This window comes from Henckelia pumila, chromosome 1 (assembly GCF_033568475.1).
Source record: "Henckelia pumila isolate YLH828 chromosome 1, ASM3356847v2, whole genome shotgun sequence".
NCBI classification, from domain to species: domain Eukaryota; kingdom Viridiplantae; phylum Streptophyta; class Magnoliopsida; order Lamiales; family Gesneriaceae; genus Henckelia; species Henckelia pumila.
Genome location: NC_133120.1, coordinates 99,296,331 through 99,322,811, shown reverse-complemented (window position 1 = coordinate 99,322,811; position 26,481 = coordinate 99,296,331). Strand labels below are relative to the sequence as shown.

Below are 26,481 nucleotides of genomic sequence, written 5' to 3'. Positions count from 1 at the left end.
CATATTGAAGAAATTTGTGGCGAAACTCGGCGACGCGTTTTTGCGTCGCAAAAACTTTCGCGACGTATTTTCTTTACATTTCGTGACGTTAGGCAGCGTCGCCAAATGTAAAATTTCTTGTAGTGATGGATATTAATCATAATATAATCAAGCAAAGTACAGACCTGCAGAATATATATTACCTTTTTTTAAATTTTTTTTAAATAAAAAGTACCCTATCATCGAACTTTGACGTAAAGTCTATGTGTTAGAAAAAAAAATTGACTATTGAATTTGTTATTCGCGTTTTTTTTGTTTTTTGAGTTTTGGATACAAAACGACGACCTCCTCTCAGTTTTGGGAGGAATGTTGCCACTCAACCAAATGGTGTCCATGTTTCGAAAAATTTATAATTATGAGAGCTAAGAAACATTTTTTATTTCTTTTTTGATAATCTAGCTAAGAAACAATTGATCAGTCTTTATTGAGATTAATTTGAATCTTATAAACGAGTAGACGCTAGTTGAGAGAGCTACTTCAATGACGAATTATCGTCCAAAAATTGAGGGAAAACAATATAAGGCATAATTCGATTAAAATTAATTACGGTCCTCGAATTCGAATATAATACGAAAGTCGTTTTTGTGTGTGTCTGTTATATTGTTTTTGTGTGTGTCTGTTATATTATATTTGAGTAGAAATCTTGTGAGATGGTCTCATGAAACGGTGAACACGATCCATATTTATAGAAAAAACGTAATACTTTACATAAAACGTAATATTTTCTTGAGTTTGGTCGGGTCGGAGATCTATATCATTAAATTATCTTGTGAGATGATGTCATGAGAGTTTTTGTGATTATATTGATATAAGTATATTTCTTGCTTTGTTTGTTTGTTTTTGAAGAATATATCTTGGTTTTTTCCTTTAAATGACGTGAAACTTGAAGTCGTTATCATTTAATGTGCATTGGGTAAATCCAAACTATAATAAACGGTAAAATATAGTCAGGTGAACAACATCGAGCAAGTTTTGTGCGACAGAATCACATGATAAGTGTTAGTTCCAAAAATTGAACTCCTAATAAGTGATACTCTATCAACTCGGACATATCTTTGAAGAAAGAATATATGTTGTTGCTTTCAATTGAGGAAAAAAAAATGTAAATTATTCGGCAGTTTTTGCCACCAAAAAAAGAAAGAAAATTCCTTTGTCTTATTTCATTTAATACTTTTTGTTATTCTAATAATCGGTTGTCACGCATTTTAACTACATCATATTTATAAATTATGAGTTTATTTCGTATGAGATGATTTTACTTATTTATAAGTGTGAGAGAGATGACATATCCTATTTTTAGATAAAAAAAATAATATTTTTGATATAAAAATTAACGCATTTTCATAGATAGAATCGAACAAGAGATGTTTAACGAATTTTTGCTATCCCTTTCCTCTGCGTGATGGGTGTCTTGCCAAGATGCTTCTCTTACACGGTTTCCTTTTCATAATTTAATAAACCTGACATTGAAGCAAGTGTGTCTGTTCAGTCGTACTAAAAAGTTCGTGCGTAGGAAATTTCCCAGCAAAAATGAGAGTTTACGCGTAGGGACCCAATTTGTTCCCCTCTGGCATCCGCATGTTTCTTTTATAGTTTCATGAAATACTTCAAATCCGCGCTTTATTTGGTAGGATCACTCACTGTAAGTCAATCTCTCCTCTCCCTCTTTGATTTCTGTCCTCGAATCAATACTTGGTTGCTGCGGAAATCTCCATTAACAAGGGATATCCGCAAATTTCATTATTATCATTTTTCCCAGAGAAGGCCGCGATTCTGGATCCATTTCTTATTCAAATGGTAAGATTTATCGTACATCACACACTACATATATGTCTGTCTAATGTCTTCCTGAATAAAAGATAGAGAGGTCTTTGAATTTTTCCTTGAAGAAACAATAATCTATGTTGAAAATGTATTTATTTATTCGAAAAAGTATAATAAGCCAAGAAAAACGCGGGCAATAAGTCTTGTAACAGAGCTACCTACCTAGAAAGCGCAACAAGCAGGAAGAAATTTGGAGCAAAAAAAAAAAAATGTCAACTCTTCCGTTTGTCGTCGTGGAAGACATCCTCTGCCGCCTCCCTGTGAAGTCCCTTAAGCGATGCCGTTGTGTCGCGAAATCGTGGTGTTTCTTGATAGACAGTGAATATTTCATCAAATTGCATTTGCGTCGATCCAAGATCACGAATTCTCATCGTAATCTGATTCTTGGTGGCCTAGGCATGTATTCAGTTCATTTGGATTCTTTGGACAAGGCCCAAGTTATCAGACCCCCCTTTTACTACAAGAGTGTTGATAGTATCACCAATTCTTGCAATGGTTTGGTGGTTGTGATGAGTGAGCCTCCAGTTTTGTGGAACCCCTTTTCTAGGAATTACAAGATTTTGCCAGAATCTGCGGTTGAATTATCTACGGAGCTGGAATCTTACTCCAAGACTGCATATGGATTTGGGTATGATTCAACTAACGATGATTATAAGGTTGTCAAAGTTGTGGAATTTAGGAATACGATTAGTCACGAGTGGATCTGCTCTGAAACAAAGATTTACAGCACAAAATCGAGTTCGTGGAAAAGGATAGAGGGCTTTCCTTATTCGCTTCCTTTCTTAAGGGGGCACTGGCGGGTGCATGTTCATGGGGCATTGTATACGCTGGTGGAGGATCCTGATCACATTCATTCAGATGAATTTCTTAAAATAATGGCTTTTAGTGTTGAGACTGAGAAGCATTTCGAGGCGCCTATGCCGCCAAGAATTCGGCTCAAGAACGTTGGTGTGAATTTGGATGTGATTGAAGAGTGTCTATCTGTTGTCTGCTCCAGTATGTCACAGGTGATCATTTGGGTGATGAAAGAGTATGGTGTGAAGGAATCGTGGACTACTTTGCTATCGATCAAATCTCCCTTAATTGACCCTCATGATTTTATGAAGCCATTGGTGTATTCGAGGGACCGAGAGAAGATTCTTTTGAATTGTGATGATAAAAGACTTGCTTTGTATGATTTAAGAAACAAAATTGTTGAAAATGTTGTTGTAGATGGCTTGCCTTTTGTGTTTTATGCTGAGGTGTTTGTGTTGAGAGCCTTGTTTCTTTTGATCCACCCGATGAAATCAAGAAAAATGGAGCACAGAAAAGGACTGCAAAAAGGAGCTCCTCGAGTAAAAGGTAAAAAACGGCTGAAATTATGAGCATCAGTCACTTGGCTTAGGATAAATGCCAGTCACTCATGGGTTATGCCCTTGGGAGTTTTGACATGCTTGCATTGTATATGCTTTAATATCGAAAGGGTAATCATCCTGTATCAAGTCTCCCAATGGTTTAATTCGTTTCGGTTATGGGTTATTTGAAGAAGTTTCTTTGATGTAGGTGGCAACAATGCCAAAGATTATCTGTGTTTTTATGATATCAATGGTCAGACATCAATATTTTAAACTTGTTAGATCCTAGAAAACTATGGCATTCAAATCATCAACTTGATTGGACCTGACTTTCACCTCTCCTCTTTTCTCAGTGATGATTTCTTGTCCGAAGGATTCAAGTTGGTGCTCTAAGAAAGAATATTAATCAAGTGGATCGTGCAAAACAGGTAATGTAACAATTTTCCTACATTACCTCTATCTTATCTTACTAGTTAAATATATGCATGAAATTTAGATGTTGTGCTGTTACCATACCAAGAATTTGAATCATTCAGCTATGATGACATCTGTTCTGAATGCCTTTGTTTTCTTCTTCCTTAACCTCTCACCTCTTAATGGGCATCCGGAGTTATTATTCTATTGAGATGGAAGGATACATTATTTGAATTAAACTGTAGGATGGTCGAGGATATCCGGAAAGCTCACTCTAATCTTCTGTCAAACACGGAAATCTTGGTGATACCTACGCATGCGAATGTGCGGTGAGTCTTTTCAAATTCCTTGGCAGTCTGTCATGGGGTTTTAAAAACTATGCCAAAAAAATACGCTTGAAATGGAACATGTGCCTGATCATCGGATGAAATAAGCAAAACTATGCTTGAAATGGAACATGTGCCGGATTTTCTCTATTTCCCTTCGATTTGTGTGCTTAACTTTTATTTACAAATAAATTACAGAAGATTGCTTGGTGAGATGGGAATTGTGATTTCGTCCGGAGTTTTTGAGAAACTGGGAAATCTGGAGGATTTGCTGCCAAAATTTCTGCACAAGACTCAGTCACAGAATCTATATTGTTTAATTTATAAAAAAAATCCACTTTTTATCGACGGAAATCAACAAGAGCCGTGGCATGAACTTTGTTGTGGAAGGAGTGCACTAGTTCCAAATTGTTGTTATTTCCTTCCAATCTATTTCTACTTTAAAAGTATAAATAGTGTACAAAGTTTTTCATCGTGAATTTATAACTTTGCCCTCAAATTGTAGGGGTGGAATAGGGTCGGGACCCATCCCGTAAACCCCCTACCCAACTCCCGTCCCAAAAAGAATCGGAAAATTTTTTTTTCTCCCGATCCCGTACCCGAAACATTTCGGGACCCGACTATTCGGAATCCCGAATGTTCGGTCATATTCAAGATTTAGTTCAAAAAATAAAAAAAATTGTGATAATTTCATTAAATATACTATTTAGAAACTTATATTTATAAATAAAAATAAATATTCAACTTAAAAAATATACTATTAAAATATTTTGGATAATGTTTCAAAATTTTATTAAGAGAAAAAATGTATCGAATAATTATTAATAAAATATTCGGATACAATTACTAAATAAATTTTGGTAAATATATTGTCAAATTAATCTTTTGAGTCTTGTTCTACATCTTTGTTCTAATTAGATAATTATAAATATGAATTAATTAAATTATTAATTTAATTTTTTAAAAACTTACACAAAAATAAAATGGCATTTCGTGGTTTTACAATTTGATGGTCCAAACAATAAAAATTATGTGAATTAAGTTCACAATTAAGTGTTATATTAGTTGAAACCTAATAATATTTAGCTTATTATATTAATAATATTAATAAAATATATTGTTATATTATTTCGAGACGGGTCGGGAATCCCGTCGGGATAAGGTTTTATTCCCGCTCCCGCTTCCGATATTAATCGGGATGGGAAAAATCCCGAAAGTTTGGGTCGGAAAAATTTCGGGTTGGGATTTTTTCGGAACGGGAATGGGATTCGGGAAGGGTCGGGATTTCGGGAATTTTTGCCACCCCTATCAAATTGTGTAGGAATCAAAACAAGGGCAAAAAAGAATTAAAAATTTAGTCAAACCTAAGAAGGTGATTTATTGCATAGTAATAAATATGAATTTTAACTTTTCATTTATATCCAATTATTACCTCAAAATTAATTATTGATAAACTATGTATACTATATAATATGAAATTTCACACACAATATTTGGCTAATATTTTTATAATGTAAAATATTTGAAAAAAAATCCAAATATTTATTGACTACTAAATGACACAAACTAGATGTCTAACTGTTACACACCATAAAAAAATTGAGCAGCAATATTGTTAAAAATAAAATATAAATTATTTTTATTTAAATTAATAATGAGAATAATTAAGAGTTCTTTTTTAATTAATTTGTTCATTAGCCTATTTTCTTTTAATTTTTTTTTTCACATTTTAAATTTGTTCATTAGTCTATAACTTCTACTTTACTCCCTTTCTACTATTAATTGTGTAAAATTGTTACAAAATTTGTTATACTTAAATTTCATATTTATTATTTGATTTTTTTTCATTTCATCCATGTATTTTCAATATTTCAATATAAAATTTTGTAATAATATTCGATCAAGGAATATATTATTGTAAGGGTAAATGATTTAAAAATCCCTATCAACCCTTCAAACTTTATCTTAACTCCCTAACCACAATTTATTTTATTTCAACTTCCTAGTGGTCCCCATTTTTGAATTAAATATTATTTAGCAACTAATCCTTTGTACGTGACATTGTTAACCTATCGAACCAGTCCCGGTCATGCAAGACTATCAGTTACGCAAGGTTTCCAGCCGATATACTTCGAATTAGGGTCCAACATGCTTCCGTGAGATGAAATAAATTTAAATACCTCTTTGACCACAATGTCGTCGGGTCATACCTGCCGAGTTTTACGAAGTGCTCCTCACACTCCAACCACGTAGTCGCAACAGATGGTTTCTGCACAAGCTCCTTCAACGACACCCAACACAGCCTTAATTCGTTTTCTACCTTAAGGCGTATGGTATATAAATTTAATTATAAAATATGAGCATGAAAAAACAAGAGGCTTTAAAAAAATTATTCAGACATGATATTATTACATAAATCAACTCCTTTGAAGAGGAGAAGACAACTTGTTTAGCTACTCATAGTAGCCTTGTTTTTGTAATACATAAAGAAAACTTAATACAATAGAGAGAGAAATATTACAATAATTTATTTGTAAGAAAACTGAAGGGAATGATCGATATCTTCAGCTTCCTTGAACGCTTGTATTTATAGCTGAGGTTCCACTCGTTTCACCGAGAAACTTCAGGGAATCTTACAACTATCTTCTATTTCTTTATGTCATTATTGATGATATCTTTTACTAGTGGAGGAGGCAGCTGTCTTGTATTTTTTATGTCATTATTGATGGCATCTTTTCTAGTGGATGAATCACATGCCTGCCACTTTTTTTTGGCTTTATTCTCCTCACATGCCGGCTTTATTGTTGTCGGGGCATCTTTTGCTTTTGAAGTAGGCCCCTGTGAAAACGCATCTTTGGTGGTCCTTGTCCACCTTTGCTTATCTTAGAAAAATCTTTTCGATCCGTTCGGGGTCTGAAGTTTTTTCCGAATTCTGGCTCCTTCTGGTTGGGACACTCTGGGCAGATGTTCTCTGACCATCTTCCGATATGAGCCATGCTACAAAATTTTCGGCGAGTCTCTTTACTCCCCGGCAGCTTGTTGTTCCATAAAAAGTTTCTCTTCTTTTCGAAGAGTTCTTCCGCAAAAGCCATAGTTTTTCCTATCATTGTGTTTAACAGGAATGATCCGTTCACAGAATTCTGATAAAATTTGAACGAAAACTTGACCTTGTCCATCTCGGTGAGACAAACCCAAATACCCCATGCCCTTCTGGTTGAGATTTCATTTTCTCCAAAAGTGGACACTAATGGTATTTCCTCAGGAATAGGGTCCTTAATGAATCTTTGATTATTCATGTCAGGTCTCCTTAGCTTGATGAAATGAAAGGGTTCGTGTGATCCTTTCCCTGTTGGTTCTGGAGCTGCACTAAAGAAATATAATTCAAGCACATCTCCTCTGGACAAATGGTCGTTATTTGCCCATGTTTCTTGGACTGCTTCCTGAATCCATTTGGGTAACTGTGATATCTCCGGGAAGCTTGGTGACATTGTATAAACTGAGGCCAAGGCTCCAAATTCATACCAAAGCTTTACATCCTTAGGATTGACATTGTTTTCTAGCCATACCCTTGGATATATCCCTGCAACATCAACCCTGCAAGTGTTAGGGTTAATTTCACTTCTTGTACTTAATTTCTCCCACCTCTGTTGATAAACCTGAAATGGAGAAATAATAGCTGAATTAGTATCGATCTTAGATTTGCCCTTGTCAGTGTTGGGCCTAAGATTGATCTATTCCTCTTTTACCCTAGAGGCGGAGGGTTGACTTGATGAGGAATCCTCATCAATTGTTGCTTCATCTAGATCATCAAAAGCTGATGATAGATTAGCACTTGTTTCTTGAGTTTTAGCTTCCTCAACATCTTGTTTTCCAACCGATGGTTGTATTTCTTGTTTTTGTAAAACCAATGGTTTTAGCATATCTTGTTTATGAGAAACCAATGGTTTCTCTATGACCTTCACAATTGGCCCTTGAATAGCAGCTCATAGTTGTATTTGAGCTTGCATACATCCTGTAATTCGATTAGATACTTTTATCCGATCAGCTTGTTGTAACCTGCCGGCCATTTCAGCATTAATGGCTAACTGGTTGAACTCGGTTTGAAGCAACTCAAGGTGTTCCCTGAGATGCCTCTGCATTTTCATGATGGAATCCACGTCACTGCCTTCCATCTCTTGTTAAGAAATCTGCAAGAATATTTTCATGAGATTTAATAATAACAATATCAAAAATATAATTTTGACATAATGCTTGCCATCTTAATAACCTAGCTTTCTCAGGTTTAGATTCAATCTTATTTTTTAAGAAAGCTTTTACCTGGGTGTTATCAACCTTTAGCGTGAATTTTTTAGCAAGTAAAAATAATGGCCATTTTTCAAAAGCCCTTTTAACTGCATAAAATTCCTTTTCGTTGATATGCCATCTGATGGCCTCTGATTCTGAAAAAAGACCGCTACAGTATCTGCATGGTATTTCTCCATCCGGAGTGATCTTGGTAAGGACTGCTGCCCACCAATCGTCACTAGCATCCGTAAATAAAATCAGATCATCTTCATCTTCGGGTATAGCCACTTTTGGGAGATTCTTACATATCTCCTTTAATTGGTTTACCCCTTGAGTATGGTCTTCGGTCCATATAAACCTAGCATCCTTTTTTAACAAAGGACTGAACACCTTTCTGTACATTGCTAGGTTGTTAATGAACATCCCTGCGAAATTAACTACTCCAAGAAAACTCTAGAGTTGTTTTATGTCTTTGAGTTTATCTGAAAAATTCTTTACCTTTTCCACGATATGGGGTTGTAGAATTATTCCAGTTTCATCAATCTCAATACCAAGGAATTTAATTTTCCTTGTTGCTATGACTGCTTTCTTTTCAGATAAGACCAGTCCTTCTTGTTTACAAATTTTAGAGAAAATCTCTAAGTGTTTAACGTGTTCGTCTATATTTTTTGATACTATAAGAATATCATCAATATAAACAAACATAAAGTTGAAATAATCTTTAAAAATGTTATCCATCTTTCTTTGAAATATCTGGGGTGCATTAGCCAATCTCATAGGCATTACTTCCCAAATATAGTGTTCTTGTGGAGTAGAGAAGGATGTAAATTTCTTACTGCCTTCTTCCATTCAAATCTGGTAAAATCCAGACTTACAATCAAATTTTGAGAACACTCTAGCATTTCGTACACAACTAATTAAGTATTCTCTACTTGGTATGAAGTATCCATCAAACTCCAGGATTTTATTAATACCTTGGTAGTTAATAACTAACCTGGGTTTCCCTCTTTTTATTTCGCCATGATTTCTGACCAGAAATCCTGGGATGCTATATGGTGAAACTCCTTCTTTGATTAGGCCAAGGTCCAAATGTTCCTTGATAATTATTCTCATATCCCTTTGATCTGTTATGTTCATCGGGATAGGCTTATATCTGACGAATTCATACTCTTTGCCTTCCTTTAGAGTAAGACTAGCTTTGAGTTGATTTTTATCCCACCATGCCAAAGGATGCTCGTTGTAACTTTCTTTGAGCCTCTTTTTGGCATCTTCAAGGGATACCTTATTTTCTAACTCTATATCTCTGTGATTTAGAGTCACATTGAGAAGCTCCATATCCTCTGTTTGGAGTTCTTGTTCTGTTGTTATTTTCAACATGGTTTCTCCAAACCTTCTTGGATCTTTCATCTTTGGGTGAAAAAGTTGTCATTTATCACCACGCTGGCTGCGAAATATTATCGGCAATTGTCAATAAAAAACAACTTTGAGTCTTTGAACGATAATTTTATGATCACAAATTGTAGTGAACATAAGTCTTTTTGACTTATTGTCTTGTGTGTACTTCTTAAACATTTGTAAGAAGTTATTTCCTAACAGGATATCAGCTCCTATATCATGAAAATAGATTGGTGGTGTCTTTACCTTGTACCAAGGTGTTTGACCTGCTCCTCCCATGAGGATTTCTGCTTGTTTTATTCCTTTGCAAAGAATTAAAATTCTTCTAGAGAAATCCCGTCCAACAATTTTTGGCAATTCTTCTTCATATTCTTCAGGAAAGACTCCTCTTTTTGCTGTACAAATTTCTGCTTCCGAGTCAATATAAGCTGCAAAGTATTCAGCCTTATATTGTTCATACAACATTCCTATTGGAATGTATATGGAAAAAGGACTTGTTGTCATTTTTTAAAGGGATTACTAAATGGCCCTGCCATTTTTAACAGACTGTCTTGCAATTCAGTAATCCGATTAAGACTTTTCACCTTTAGTTTTCCTAAGGCTTCAGAAGGTAGAGTATGGTTACTTCTTTCTACTTCTTCAATGCGTCCTAGTAAATCATGTTCATGACTTATTAATTTCAATAGTTGCTTCTTCCTCTGTTTGTAAACAGAGTTTTCGAATCTGTTTAAGGGATTGTCTCTTATCCAATTCTCTTGGTTTTCCATCTCGTAGAATTTTTATTGAATCCTCCAAGTCTTCTCTTTTGCCATAAACTCTATTCCTTTTTCAAGGCGTTTTCATGGTTTATGGTCCTCCAGAAATTCTAGGCCAAGAATCACCTGATCCATTTCTTTTCCTGGAATTCCACAGATTTGAACTTCCAATTCTCCAATATTTATCACTCCTTGGTAAGTTTCTTTTTCTTGTTTTTCCAAATAGTAAATCGAGTTACAAGAGAACTGATTCCGATGACTTGTAATTTCGAATACTATTTTCACTTCTTTTCATCCTTCTGGAGATCTAAGTTTTCCTATTATAGAAAACTCCTTTTCTTCTGGTGGAATTTCTTGAATAGGAGATTTGTCTCATCTCCTACTTGTCATTCGGTCTCCTTGGAAAGATAATCTTCGGGGTTCTATTTTAAGGCCTCTGTATAGAACATGTTTGTCTTGAATTTGAATGTCTGTTTCCTCAATTAAAGAAAACTCGATTCTTTCCGGGTATATTGCGTGAGCAACTTTCCCAAATATCTTTGGAATTCCAATGAACTCATTTCTAATAAATAATTCAGAATGGTGAGTATTAGAAAGAGCATATGAAATTTGATATGTAATAGAATATGGCATATTACCTTCCTTCATTAGTCTTTTTTCCTTGAAGTTTTGATGCAACGTCAAGGCTCGACTAAAATCTCTATCAGCTAAATTGTAGGCTATTCTTGGATAAATAACTCCCACAATTTTTCCTGCGCACAAATTTCCTGAGATAGTTCATAGAACCGCATCTTATATATTCCCAATTCTTTTATCGCATACTACGATATCTATGGGTGAATCTATTCCTTCTTTAAAAGTAGCTTTGATCATAATCTGGATTGCTCCAATATGAATCCAAGACATTGTCTTTGCTACTTCTACTTTTAATTTCTGTAATTCCTCTCGAATTTTTCAAAGGGAATCAACTGTATCTCAATTTGATTACTGGTTAATTCCATAGAAATCGCCATTTCCCTTCTGGATACCTTATAAATCAAATTATGTCTTCTTTGTCTTAGCCCTAGGTTTTCTAAAACTCTTTCAACTTGTCCTGCCGAAAATCCTTGGTACTTCTGTAGTGTTGGATTTTTTCTCATAATCCTTTGAACCATATTATGAGATATCGTGGTTTGACTAAAGAACACAGCCAAACACCTCTTGACTAAATAATATCTCTTCTTCGTATATGCTTTCATCCACAGAAACTTCTTGACTAAATAATATCTCTTCTTCGTATATGCTTTCATCTGAGGGGATATCCTCAAATTGATATACTTGGACTAGATCTTGAAAGAAAACCGCATCATCCATATCTGGTGTTGCTTCAAAGAGTTTGACTCCTTTTTTCTCGTTTTCTGGACAATTTGTAGATATATGTCCTTTTGCTCCACATGTCCAGCAGTTGCAATCCTTGAAACTTTCACTTGCTCTTGTATGAGTTCTTCTGAAAGTTCTTCTTGATGGTGTTCTTCCCCTGCTTTGTGATGAGCCTGTTGCTGGGGACGTTCTTGTAGGTCCACTTCTTCTACCTCATATATAGGATCTGGCTTTTTGTTTGGACCAAAATGTACTTGGTTTCCAAGAACTCTTCATTCTTTTATTATAGGGATTATTTCTGAATTTCTTCCTTTTAAATCCCTGTGTTCTGTTTCCAATGATCGTTGGAAGATCATTTTCTCTACAATACAAAGGTGTACGCTTATCTATACCCCTTATTTTCTTGTAGTTCTTTTGTAATGCTGCCATATGGCACCATTCTACCAATTTTCCTTTCAAAAAGAACGTGCGTCTTGCCAATGTATCAAGATTACCTGGAACATATTCTTTAATCAGCATTTCTCTCCAGGGACTTGGCATTTTTGCGAGGAAAAATAGCTGAATAGCTATATTTTCCTCGACTCCCGAATTCCATCTGTATTTAGTGAATAACATAATGTATTCATCAACTAAACAAATATCATGTAACTCGAGGCTATACAGAACTTGAGTATATCTTTTCTTTTTCTATGTATCTTGATTATTAAAATAGTCTACCCCTATGAATTGTGTTTTAAATAGGATGACCATTCTTTCTCCAATCTCGCTGAGGGATTCTCCTGCTAAGATTGATTCCTTCGTATCTGGCATAGTCATCTCCCATGAGATCTTGACAGACCCCATTAGACTCATTTCTAAAAGTTTAATGAATCCTTGTTTATTGAGATCTAATGTCCCTGCTGCAATTCTCATAGCTGACGTCCAATCATCTATAAAATCTTCTCTGTTTTTGAAGTCCAAAACATCAAGGTTTAACATAACCCCATAAGGATGTATCGGGTATAAAACAGTTTTTCCATAAGGAGTTTGATGTAGTGGTATTTTACTCCTTCTTGATCTGGTTCCTGCTAGATGTGAATTTTCTCCCACATGGAACTCACTATGTGGTTCTTCTGTTTTTACCACATATCTTGGGGGATTTCCCATGGGTTGTTCACCCTCAGGAAAATTCATTTTTAGATCTACAACTTTGAGATTCGCAAAAGAATCCGCAAGATCTTGTAGATCTTCGAGATTTAATCTTTCTAAAATAGTCATCAGATAGTGTTTTTCTCTGATACTGCTTTTATAAGATTAATCAACATTTTATCATTAGTTAAAGGTTTTTGAACCATTTTGGTTTTACCTTTCTGATGTAACAAAGGTTCGGTACCAAACGAGAGTGGTAACCTTCCTCCTGTATTTCCTTTTCTAGAACCAGAAGTATGTTCTAGGTTTAGGATTTTATTTTGAAGATCCTTTAGAGTTCCAATAATTTCTTCTTGTTTCTTAAGGATTTCTTCAATTTGCCGAGGTATTTCATACAACTGATTGCTGTAATATTGTACCTTCTTTTGAATTTCTCTAAGATCTCCGGAGAGTTTAGAGGAATCTGGGGTAATCTCTAAAAATTTAGAGTTAGAAATCATTTTTCTTTATCTCTTCAAATTTGAGAGCATTAGTCGCAACCTGTTGTAAGTAATCTATTGTGAATAGATTAACTTGTTTATAGTATTTCGTATGAATAAAATCCTCTTGATTCAAACCTTCGTTTGAAGTCATCTTTTTGTAAAATCTTCTCCTCAACAAAGAAAAACATGAATTAACGAATAATATTATGTCTGAATAATCAACCTAAGGCTTTGATACCATTTTTTCGCATAATTCTTTATACTGAAAATGAGCACAAAATCTCAAGATTCAAGCATAAAACCTTTACAAGTTAAGCATAGAACCTATAGATTTCAAGCATATATTAACATAAATCTAGCACAAGAATTAAATATTAAAATATTCAAGTTTGGTGGTCCTAGGGAGTTATAGTAAAAAATCTTTTGCCTAGGGAGTTATAATAAAGTTAGGAAGGGTATTATGGATTTTAGGACAATTCACTCTTATTGTAACCGAAAAATTATATTAAAAAGTCTTGAAAAATAAATAAATATTTATGGTAAAAATTATATAGCATTTTGACAAATTCTGATAAAATATTTTAAATAAATAGAAAAAAATTCAAAAATCCAAATTTGTTTCAAATAGTATATTAATAAAAAGTCTTGCAAAATAAATAAATGATTATAGTAAAACTATATAGTATTTTCAAAAAAATTATTTTTACTATAAAAGTATGAATGTATGAGTAAAGTTTTTTCATTGTCTATATACTTGTTTACCCTTTTGTTCTATATAAATTAGATAATAATGAGTAAAGTGAAAGTTATAGGCTAATAAACAAATTTAAAATGTGAAAAAATTAAAAGAAAATATGCTAATGAACAAATTAATTAAAAAAACACTTAATTAACATAGAAATATAACAATTAAAATAAACTTTCGTAAAATAAATAAAAATTTATAATAATAACTTAAAGTACTATGATTTTAAATTTATTATATATTATCATTTTATTGTCTTCTATAAGAATTACTTGGGGTGTTAAAGTACTTAGGCTTCGTTTGGTAGCCAATATTATTAATATGTGTATAACTTATCTTATTCAATCTCACGTTCTTCTCATCATATTATTTATCCATCTATTAATTATTTATTTTACATCAATCAAATCATCAATTATTTATCTTACATCAATCAAATCATCAATTATTTATCTTACATCAATCAAATCATTTAATTTAAATTACTATATTACCCCTTATAAATAATATTATTCCTATTTTTTTATTGTTAAAAGGGTAAAATGGTAATTTGTTATTTTTAATATAAAATTTTATCAATCAAATCAATAAATTATAATCCATCAATCAAATCAAATATTATATTCACTATCATTATTTATTTATTTTTTATTATATTATATTACTTATCTATGCATTATTCATCTCATCATAGCTACCAAGCGGTACCTTATATGATTAATTTAACATATAAATATAACAATTAAAATAAACTTTCATAAAGAAAGAAAAAAAATTATATATAATAGTAACTTAAAGTACTGTGATTTTAAACTTATTATATATTATCACTTTTTTGTTTCTATAAAAATTACTTAGAGCGTTATAGTACTTAAATAATATTTAATATGTTGATATATTAATTGATCACTCTATTTATTTGCATTAAAAACCTTCAAAATCATATCAAATTTAATTTTTATAATAAATGTTGTAATTTTAACAAAATACATGTAAACAAAAAAAAAATGAGGAAATATTTTAACAAATAGTTTTTCTATTAGATATAATATAAAATTAAAACAATTTTAAATTTACTCATATTATAATAGGAATAAAATAAATAATAATCAAATAATCTATTTAATTAAGTTTTAAGCTTTATTTTTCAATAATTATCTTCGTATTATTTATACTGCTAAATTTAATGTTTTACATTGATTTTTATTATATACCAATTTATTTCAATATTTTCGGCACTTAATGTCATGCCAATTTACGTCTCTACAATTTTTTTTTCCATTTTAAAACTATAATTTATTTTTAAATTTAAATAACTTTACATAATTTTAATAGTAGCTAATTTCAATGCAATACATTAATTATTATGTCATTACATTCAAATGCATCATAAATTATTTTTATTTAAATTTAAAATGAGATTAATTAAGAGTTTTTTTAATTAATTTTTTCAATAGCCTATTTTCTTTTATTTTTTTTTTACATTTTAAATTTGTTTATTAGCCTATAATTTTCACGTTATTCTCTTTCTACTATTAATTGTGTCAAATTATCACAAAATTTGTTATACATAAATTTCATATGTTATTATATGATTTTTTTTTCATTTCATCCATGCATTTTCAATATTCTAATATAAAATCAATAATATTCGATTAATGAATAGATTATTGTAACTGAAAAATTATATTAAAAAGTCTTGCAAAATAAATAAATATTTATGGTAAAAATTATATTGACAAATTCTGATAAAATATTTTAAATAAATATAAATTCAAAAATCCAAATTTGTTTCAAATAGTATATTAATAAAAAGTCTTGCAAAATAAATAAATGATTATAGTAAAAATTATATAGTATTTTCAAAAAATTTATTTTACTATAAAAGTACGGATGTAGGAGTAAAGTTTTTTCATTGTCTATATACATGTTTACCATTTTGTTCTATATAAATTAGATAATAATGAGTGTTATACAAGTAAAATGACAAAAAAGAAAGGGACAAAGATGGAAAAATACACAAAACAATTAGGTGTAATAATTTCTCACATATAACCTTTATTTAAATGAAGTCTATTTAATTCTATAACTTCCACTTTACTCTCTTTCTACTATTAATTGTGTCAAGTTATCATAAAAATTGTTATAAATAAATTTCATATGTTATTATATGTTTTTTTTTTTCATTTCATCCATTATTTTCAATATTCCAACATAAAATTTTGTAATAATATTCGATCAAGGAATAAATTATTGTACCGAAAAATTATCTATTTCTATCTATCTATCTATCTATCTATCTATCTATCTATCTATCTATCTACTATAAATGTATGAATGTAGGAGTAAATTTTTTCATTGTCTATATATTTGTTTACCCTTTTGTTCTGTATAAATGAAATAATAATTAGAGTTATATAAATAAAAATTACAAATAAAAAAAAAGACAAAAATGGAAAAATACACAAAACAATTAGGTGTAATGATTAATCTCTCACATATAACTTTCATTTAAATTGAGTATATATATTTAATTCTATAACTCCTATTTTACTCTCTTCCTACTATTGATTGTATCAAATTGTCACAAAATTTGTTATACATGAATTTCATATGTTATTATATGATTTTTTTTAAAATTTCATCCATGTATTTTTATTATTTCAACATAAAATTTTGTAATAATATTCGATCAAGAAATAGATTATTATAATTGACAACTTATATTAAAATGTCTTACAAAATAAATAAATACTTATGGTAAAAATTATATAGTATTTTGACAAATTCTCATAAAATATTTAAAATTAAATAGAAAAAAGTTAAAAAAATTCAAGATTTGTTTCAAATAATATATTAATAAAAAATATTGCAAAATAAATAAATAATTATAGTAAAAATTATATAGTATTTAAAAAAAATTCAAAAAATTTAAGTAAATAGACAAAAATTAAAAAATTCAAGATTTATTTCAATAATTTACATATATCAAAGTATTATTTGGTAAATAAGCAAAATTTACTCAATTTTTTTACTAAGTATTATTTAATAATAATGAATAGTTTTATTTTCTACCATTTGAATTTTTTTACGTCGAGTAAATAAATATTTTTTTTTACATTTCCTCGTAATATATCCATATATACTATATGCAAGTGATATGAGAATAAGAAATTGATCGATATATTTGAATGTAATGACATAATAATTAATGTATTGTATTGAAATCAATTACTATTAAAATAGAAAATTTGTAGTGACGTAAATTATCATGTCATTAAGTTCCAAAAATATTGAAAATAAATGGTTATACAATAAAAATAAATGTAGAAATTTAAATTCATCAATATAAATAGTTCGAAGATAATTATTAAAAAGTAAAGTTTAAAATGTAATATACATTTATAGAAAGAAACTTAAGTTCCAAACATATAAGATATTTAGCTACTATTAGAAAAACAATACATCTCAAACAAATAAACTAAATAGATGATTTGATTGTTACTTAGTTTATTTCTATTATAAATATGATTAAATTTAAAGTTATTTTAATTCTATATTATATCTAATATAAACTATATCACGAGTTAGTATGGTGAGACTGATCTCTTGATCGATCTAACTCATAACAAATATGACTTTTTATGCCAAAATATTTTTTTTCAATCTAGATAAGGATCAGATCGACCCATCTTACGAATAAATCTAATAGGAGACCACACAAAATTTAAAAAATCGGAATAAAAGACTAAAATAATAAATAATTATAATAAAATTTAATAGATTTAGTATTTTTTTTTTAAATTTATAACCTTATCATGAAAATCTTTTATTTGTTTTACATACAAGAACAACAACAATAATAATAGTGAGTTTAGTGATATTTCATATAATGTCATTACTTTTTCATCAAAAGTTCTTGTAGAAGAACATTGTTTGTAATCATATATTAAGTCAATGTTTTAGAGTATCTTTTTTTACCTCTTTATATTTTCATCTATATATCATTTTGTACACAAGATGTTAAATATTTTACTATAGTATCTGATTTTTTGGCTTATGATATATTCATGTTCCTAAATTATATATAGACTAGAGTCAATAGTTTTTTTTTTATTAGACAGTGAAGTAAATGAATATTGAAAATACGTAACATGTTTTACAATATATATATATAATACATGTCACTATATATTTCAATATTAGTATCATTTTTAAATCAATCATATAAGTAATTGGTTATAAAATAAGCGATCTTACGTGCGGAGCACGTTCATTTTACTAGTATGCATACAAAAGTGTGTAGATGGTCGTGACATTAACTTTGTGAATAGTTTCTTAGATTCCTATCGTTTAGTTCCAGTTGCAAAAAAAAAAAGGCATTCTCAAATTAATTAATACACTCAATCATACAAGACTGAAATATCAGAAGAAACAAAAGTTGAATCGAATGACACCAATCAAATAAAAGAAGTTGGTTTATGGGCAGGGCAACACTTCAAACAAAATACTGAAACTTCAAGGGTACTTTTCTGAGTTTCGTACCAGGGCTGGTGCTGCATTGTCATAGCCACAATTTTAGACAATTCATCTTTGCGTTTTTTATCATGGAGTCTTCTGAACCATTCGCAGTACAAATTCTTCATGGTAGTTCCAGAGAGGGGAAGCTTTAATATTGGTATCCTCCATATCTTGATATGGAGGTTTCCAGACGGCGCTGAATTATGGTTCTTGAAGTCATTTCGAATCTGGCCTTGGATGACGAGTACCCCTCGATTTGTCGGGTCAAATGTTGATATTTTCTTTATGTTAGGGAAACGTTTCAGTAGGTCTGCTATATATTTGAGCCTCATCCAAGAATCCGTCATTGGTCGGTTTCTTCCACAAATGCCTGTTTCCAGATCGACACCATCTTCGACATTGCACCTTTCAATCAGCCCATTTTCTTCTCCTCTCCAGCGGGCCAAATGATTGGCCTTATCGATCAGTGCAGCCGGAGTGAATGTTATTTTGATAGACTTCAAGCGTTGAAATTTTGCCAAAAATTTAATGAGGTTCCTTGGTCATTCAGGTACGACTTCACAAGATAAGACCATCTGGTAGGGCACTTTAACCGAGATGCAACTATTCTGAACCACAATTAATTCCAATTCGTGTGAAGTAGAGTAGAACTGATAGAGGGTCCCAACATCCTCTAATTTGTTAAAAGATTACTGCTAGCAGAGAATCTGGGATACTCAGAAATAATTAGCAGTAATCTTTAACAAATTGGAGGATGTTGAAATGCTCTATCAGTTCTACTCTGCTTCACACGAATTGGAATCAATGGTGGTTCAGAATAGTTGCATCTCGGTTAAAGTTCTCTACCAAATAGTCGTATCTTGTGAAGTAGTACCTGAATGACCAAGAACCTCATCAAATTTCTGGCAAAATTTCAACGCATGGAGTCTATCAAAATAACATTCACTCCGAGGGCACTGATCGATAAGGCCAATCATTTAGTCCGCTGGAGAGGAGACTAAAATGGGCTGATTTTTCTTGAAACAGACAGGTGCAATGTCGAAGATGACGTCGATCTGGAAACGGGCATTTGGGGAAGAAACCGACCAATGACGGATTCTTGGATGAGTCTCAAATACATAATAGACCTACTGAAACGTTTCCCTGACATTCGACTCGACAGATCGAGGGGCACTCGTCATCCAAGGCCAGACTCGAAATTATTTCAAGAACCATAATTTGGAAACCTCCATATCAAGATATGAAGGATACCAATGAAGAATGTGTATTTGTACTGCGAGAGAAACTAGAATGGTTCAGAAAACTTCATGATAAAAAAACGCCTTTCAACAAGATGAATTGTCTGAAATTGTGGCTATGACAATGCAGCATCAGCCCTAGTACGAAACTCAGAAAATAGCCTTGAAGTTTCATATTCAGTTCTAGTATGACACTTTGGATGACGGGGCTAGTGTAAAATCTTTGAGTATACATTTTTTTTTTACCCGATTGTTTGCACTTTCTTTGAAGTTTCATATATTGAAATAATTGATATGCATGAACAGACTAGACCAACTTTATTAACTTGAATATTAAGATGTGTCAGGTTAAATACCCCTGAAACTTAAATTCCTAAAATAAACCTGAGAAGAAAAGGAGGAAATTTCAACACCACCACCCCCAAAAATAAAAGAAAAGAAAACAAGACGACGACGACTCTGTATCAAGAAATAATACTGCTCACATATTAACCTAAGTAGCCTTTGACAAAGAACTGCAAGGGCATTAATGAGTCAAAACTGAGTGAGTGCTGAGTAAGATACAAACCTGTATCCTGTGCGTGAACTGGATTTGAAATCACATATCGGGACTTCAGCCTGCTTCTCTTCCTTCAACTCGTGAAGGTTATTCAGCAAAGTTCATAGTCAATCGTGGGTGTGGCTCTGTGACATAATATCAAAATCTTATAAATACTATCCAAGATGTGAAGGTATAAGAATTGTCCAAAAGCATGAAGAATAAATTAGTGAAGTAAAAGTAAGCATCTTTTTCAGACTACAAAAAACCCCTTCTCAAATGACGCGCTATCAGGAAATGGAGCAGTCTCATAGCAATCTAAGTCCTTCCATTTGACCAATCTAACTTGATCTTTTATGAGACCACGCCTACACCGAGTTGATTCAGCATCAGAAGTACATACCAGGGGCCATTGATATTGTACTAGGCACTATCATGCATTTTAGAACTTCAGGAAAAAACACAAATTCATCACATTACAAGTGAAAGATAAAGCAGATAAGTAAAATCACCAGAAAATAAACATCAAAGCTATTCATAAATATAAAGAATGATATATTCATCCCAAAAAATCAGCGGCCATAAGCTTATTCACATAAAACTTTTATAAGGCTAAGCTAGACTCCATCTGGGGAAGTAGTCACTTGAGTATATGAGCACTTTACAAAGAAAAAACCCAAATGCAAACCAAATGAAAGCAGATAATTTAGGGAATCAAAGAATAAAAGAAGCTACAGTAGAATTCACTTCATGCAATATCAGCTACCTTATGCTACGTAATCTCTGTAGAACAGAGATGGACCTACGGGTACGGCGAGCAACGCAGTTTCTGCCCAAACTAAAGCTCTTCAACTTGATATTTTTTCATAAAAAACTGAGTCTTGGTGTTGCCGAATATACCAAGAAACAGTGCCTAAATCGTGAATGTCAGAACCAGAGTTCATCTAACCACTGTCATCCCCTTATAAGTTTCATACCATCGCACAAAACCATACACTGGCCAACGCCAAAAAGCAACTAACAGACTTACAATTTCGATAACTCATAAATCAATCCACCAAAATAAATGAAACAAATTGAGCATCAAGAGCATATATTTCGCAATATTAGTGACAATTCATTCAAATTATAATAAATAAAATGAATTCGTATCGCACAGAGAATCGAACGATGATCAACATTACAACAATGCGCAAAAATTACAAGAATGCACTAAACGAAATAAAACTTGTACCCAGATTAACAAATCACCACATGGTAGTGGCATGAACGTTGTGAATAGATTCTTAGCTTCCTATCGATCAGTTCCAGTTGCAGACAAAATGGCATTCTCAAATTAACTAATATACGCAAACATACAAGACTGAAATATAATCAGAAGCAGCAAAAGTCGAATCTACCTAACTGGAAGTTTTTTATAAGATTTTGGGAAATAATAAAAAAGTTTCATAGAATAAAATCTAGTTAGCCAGTTTTTCAGAAAGGGGCAAAGCATTCCTCCTCGGCCCATATGATAAAGAGAAACTTAATTATATATATGGGTAAAGGATATATTGTGTTGTTGCTGAATAAGACTCGTGTATAATGCATATAATCAAAAAGGAACTTATTTTAATGAATAAAATAAATTAATTTGTATATATCGAACAGGAACCAAATAATTTAGGTTGGGTCAGGTTTCGGTTTGTTTGGGCATGGTCTATGGAAGAATTGAAGTATGTTATTATAATTATACATATATAGCATTTCTCTTCGTATGTAAAATTAGATTGTTTACCAACGATGCTAAGACAATGGAGATCTTGCTGGGTTCAATATCCGGAGTTCACTTCAACCGTGTCTTGTACGCGATGTGATCTTGTGGAGCTCACATTTTCTCGTACAAGGTATTGCTAAGATTGTCTAGCTGATGCATGACTTGACGTTGTACACGTGTTATGTTCGATAGCTGCCACATAAGTCCGACCAAAATCTTGGTAACTAATGTAACCACCAAAAGAACTTCACACGGGAAGACAATGAAGTTAAATACCTTTTCCAAGTGTCAGCTATATACTTCGACGATGACAGGGAAGGTAATTAATATCAGACTTTAGCATGTTCGAAGGAAAATTTTTTATTTAAAAAAAAAAAGATAAATTAAATATAGTAACTCAGGCAGGCTCATGAGTTTATCCCATGTTAGTTGTATGAGGTTACGATTAGATAACAGCACCCTTGGTTCATATAAGCAGCTAGAGAAAGAATAGATAGACACTCAAGTCTCCAGATACGTCATTATATTGAATAAAAAGAGCAGACCTCAGTCATAAGATTGTATGTTCCATCTTTATTACGCATCCTCGGGTAAGATTGGCAAGTCTCTTGATCTTCACCAGGCAGCCGAAGATAAATATCATACTGTCTGTTCTGTACTTTCTGAATGCTCTTCAGACATGGCAGACTTAATTTGTTCCGGAGACAAATTCTTCAGGGACTGAAAAACATTCATTCAACAAAATTATATCAATAGTTTGTACAAGCTATCACAGTAGAATCTTCATGACTGAAACATCAACCGGTAGGTAAAATAGATTTAGGTGAAATTAATTTATTGAAATTTACCTTCAATATACAGGTAGGGCTCTGAAATACAGCAAGTGGGATAAATTTGTTGGTGATTTTATATGAGCTGTGCGGAGTTCGGGTTCTCAATAAATGCCTTATACACAGGATATACCTGCCAGGAGAAGTGTGGATGAAAACTTGTGGAAGCGGTACGAGGTATTTCATACTTTATTTAAATTAGATACAAGGAATATACACGGTTTCAGATATTTGGTGAATTATTTCTTCCGGTTCCTGCCCAGCACGTTGTATGTCTCGTATAACCTGTTTTACGACATCAAATTGACACCACCTGTGACAGATATCTGAAGATCCAGCGGACGACCCAAATTTTCACTTAAAGTATTGATGCCTTCCATAATCATATATTGGGACTTCAGCCTGCTTCCCTGCCTTCAAATCGTGAAGGTTCTTCAGCAAAGTCTCACAGTCGGTCAATCGTGAGTCTGTGACATAATATCAAAATCTTATAGACACTATACAAGATGTGAAGATATGAAGCTTGTCCAAAAGCATGAAGCGTAAATTAGTAAAGTAAGCTCCAATTATTAAGCGCCAAAGATGTCTCAAATGTTCAGTTGAAAAAGAAGCAAAAAAAAAAAAAAATCAAAGGAAAAGCATCACTGGAATCTCATTTTCATAAAAAAGAAGTTGCTATCACAAGATATCAGCTTACGACAAGAATCTCAGCCTGCAAATAGTCAGTGATCCAGTGAAAAGTCTTTGAAGAATATAAATAACAGTGGTATATTTTACCATCAAAGTTTCCATCGATAATTCTACTTGCATCGTTGTAGTTGTCCAATGGAATAACAGCAATGCTTGGCATAAAATTAACTATCTTCTCCGTAAATATGGTCTTCCCAGCACCAGAGGGACCAGCTAAGTGTATTAATACAAGCCCATCATTCTTCTGTGCCAACAACTGGCATGCCCGATGGCTACGAAAAGCCCCTTCTCAAATGACAAATCATCAGGAATTGGAGAAATCTAATAGCGATCTAAGTCCTTCCTTTTGACCAATCTAAATTGATTATTTAAGAGACCAGGTCTACGCTGAGTTGATTCAGCATTAGAAGTATATTGGGCAAGGCTGTTGATATTGTACTAGACTGTTCTGAAATTGAAAGAGTATAAGAAATCCAACCAAATGAAAACTTTATGAAGTTACATAGTAAACACGGTCATGCATTTTAGAACTTAGGAAAAAACACTGATTCATCACATTACAAGTGAAAGATAAAGCAGAGATGTAAAATCACCACAAAATAAATATCGAGCCTTTTCATCAATATAAAGAATGATATATTCAACCCAAAAAACCAGGCGGGTATAAGCTTATTTCACATAAAAAAAAAATTTCAAGGCTAAGAAAGACTCCATCAGGGGAAGTAGTCACTTGCATAAATTGGCAATTTACAAAGAAAAAACCCAAATGCAAAGTAAAATGAAAGGAGATAATTTAGGGAATCATAGAATAGAAGAAGCTACAGTAGCATTCACACCATGCAATAGCAGCTACCTTATGCTATGTTAGCTCAGTAGAACAGAGATGGACCTACGGGTACGGCGAGCAACGCAGTTTCTGCCCAAACTAAAGCTCTTCAAACTTGATTTTTTTTTTCATAAAAAACCGATTTTTGGTGCAGCAGAATATACCATGACATAGAGCCTAAATCCTGAGTGTCAGAAGCAGAGTTCATCTAACCAGTGTCATCCCTTATAAGTTTCATACCATCGCACATAACCATACACTGGCAAACTCAAAAAAGCAACTGACAGGCTAACAATTTCGATAATTCATAAATCAATCCACCAAAATAAATGAAACAAATTGAGCATCAAGAGCATATCTTTCGCAATATTATTGACATTTCGTCCACATTATAATAAATAAAATGACATTAGTGTTGCACTGAGAATCGAAAGATGGTCAACATTACAACAATGCCCAAAAATTACAAGAATGCGCTAAACGAAATAAAACTCATACCCAGATTAACAAATGACCAGAAAATCAATTCCAAACAAAAATAAGAAAAGTTGCCATTTGAAGCAGAAAAAAATTTCTTGATACATTTTCGGATCTAGGTACCAAAACAAACCAAACAAATGCAGCATATCCGCAAATAAGAGATCAAAATCAGTGTCCCATTTACAAAAGAGAAAGAATCAACCCGAAAAACATAGGAGAGAAACAGATATATCTGATTTACGATATAGTACACTAATCACCTGTGCTGATACTCTGACGATTGGAAAAGCGGGGTTCAACAAGAAAGGAAAAAGGTGTTATGAGCATGAACTGTTTAATACAGGGTGATTTTTAGTACAAGTTGTTGAGAATCACGTTCAAAGTCAAGGAAATCACGTTCTAAATCTTTAGGACATTTATTTGATTGTATATTTTGTAATTATAGAATATTGTATAGTTGTATATATTTTTTTTTTCTTATTTATGTTTTTTCCGAATTATTCTATGCTATATCTGGAGTACTTCTCTGTCCATGATGTGGTCAAATATCAACAATTGGATCATCAAAACATATGTCAATTTCCATAAAAATATATGGGTTCCACGTGATCTAATGATATTGAAATAGGGGGAAAAACACTCCCGGTGTAGCATAGACTAACCCGTTTTTTCCTTAGTTATAGGTTGTACGTTTTTTCCTTAGTTATAGGTTGTACTGAATCTATATAAAGAGGTTGGAATATCAATAAAAGAATTATTCCTACATAATCTACATGGTATCAAAGCCAACGTAATTGGTCTCTGTTCTTCACAAATTCACTTGTTCTTTTTTTCCGCCTAGCCATGTCTGAAGAAGCTACTGTCAATACCAAACCTAATATATCCAAACCTCCAACTGAATCACTCTCTCACTCTGTCCAAATAACTACAATTCGACTCAATGGGAACAATTTTCTCAGATGATCTCAGTCAGTTAGAATGTACATTAGGGGGAGAGGAAAGATCGGGTATTTAACCGGTGACATTTCAGAGCCCAAAAATACTGATGCTGGTCATGCAGTTTGGGATGCTGAAAACTCCATGATAATGGCTTGGTTGGTGAATTCCATGGAGGAGGAAATTAGCGCAAATTAAATGTGTTATCCTACAGTCAAAGATCTTTGGGATAATGTCACTTTGATGTATTCAGATTTTTGAAATCAGTCCCAAACATACGAAATACAACTCAAACTGATGGAAGTGTGTCAAGGTGAGAATTCTATCACTAAATATTTCAATATTCTCAAAGGTTTATGGCAGGATCTTGACTTATTCAATGATGACTATGAGTGGAAAAACGCGGATGATTGTAAACACTTTAAGACGAGGGAGGAGAATTCGAGAATTTTCCCATTTTTGGCTGGACTCAACATCAAATTTGATGAAGTTCGGGGTCGGATCTTAGGACGTCATCCTCTTCCCTCACTTAGAGAAGTATTTTCTGAAGTTCGACGAGAAGAAAGCAGAAGAACCGTCAT

At 32.3% G+C, this 26,481-nt stretch overlaps 2 pseudogenes; one reads left to right on the top strand and one right to left on the bottom strand.

The window, feature by feature from the left end:
• Nucleotides 1-1,503: 1,503 nt before the first annotated feature.
• On the top strand, nt 1,504-4,313 carry LOC140874691 (F-box protein CPR1-like; annotated as a pseudogene).
• An 18,174-nt stretch (nt 4,314-22,487) lies between these two features.
• On the bottom strand, nt 22,488-24,692 carry LOC140870501 (inorganic pyrophosphatase TTM1-like; annotated as a pseudogene).
• Between the last annotated feature and the right edge of the window lie 1,789 nt (nt 24,693-26,481).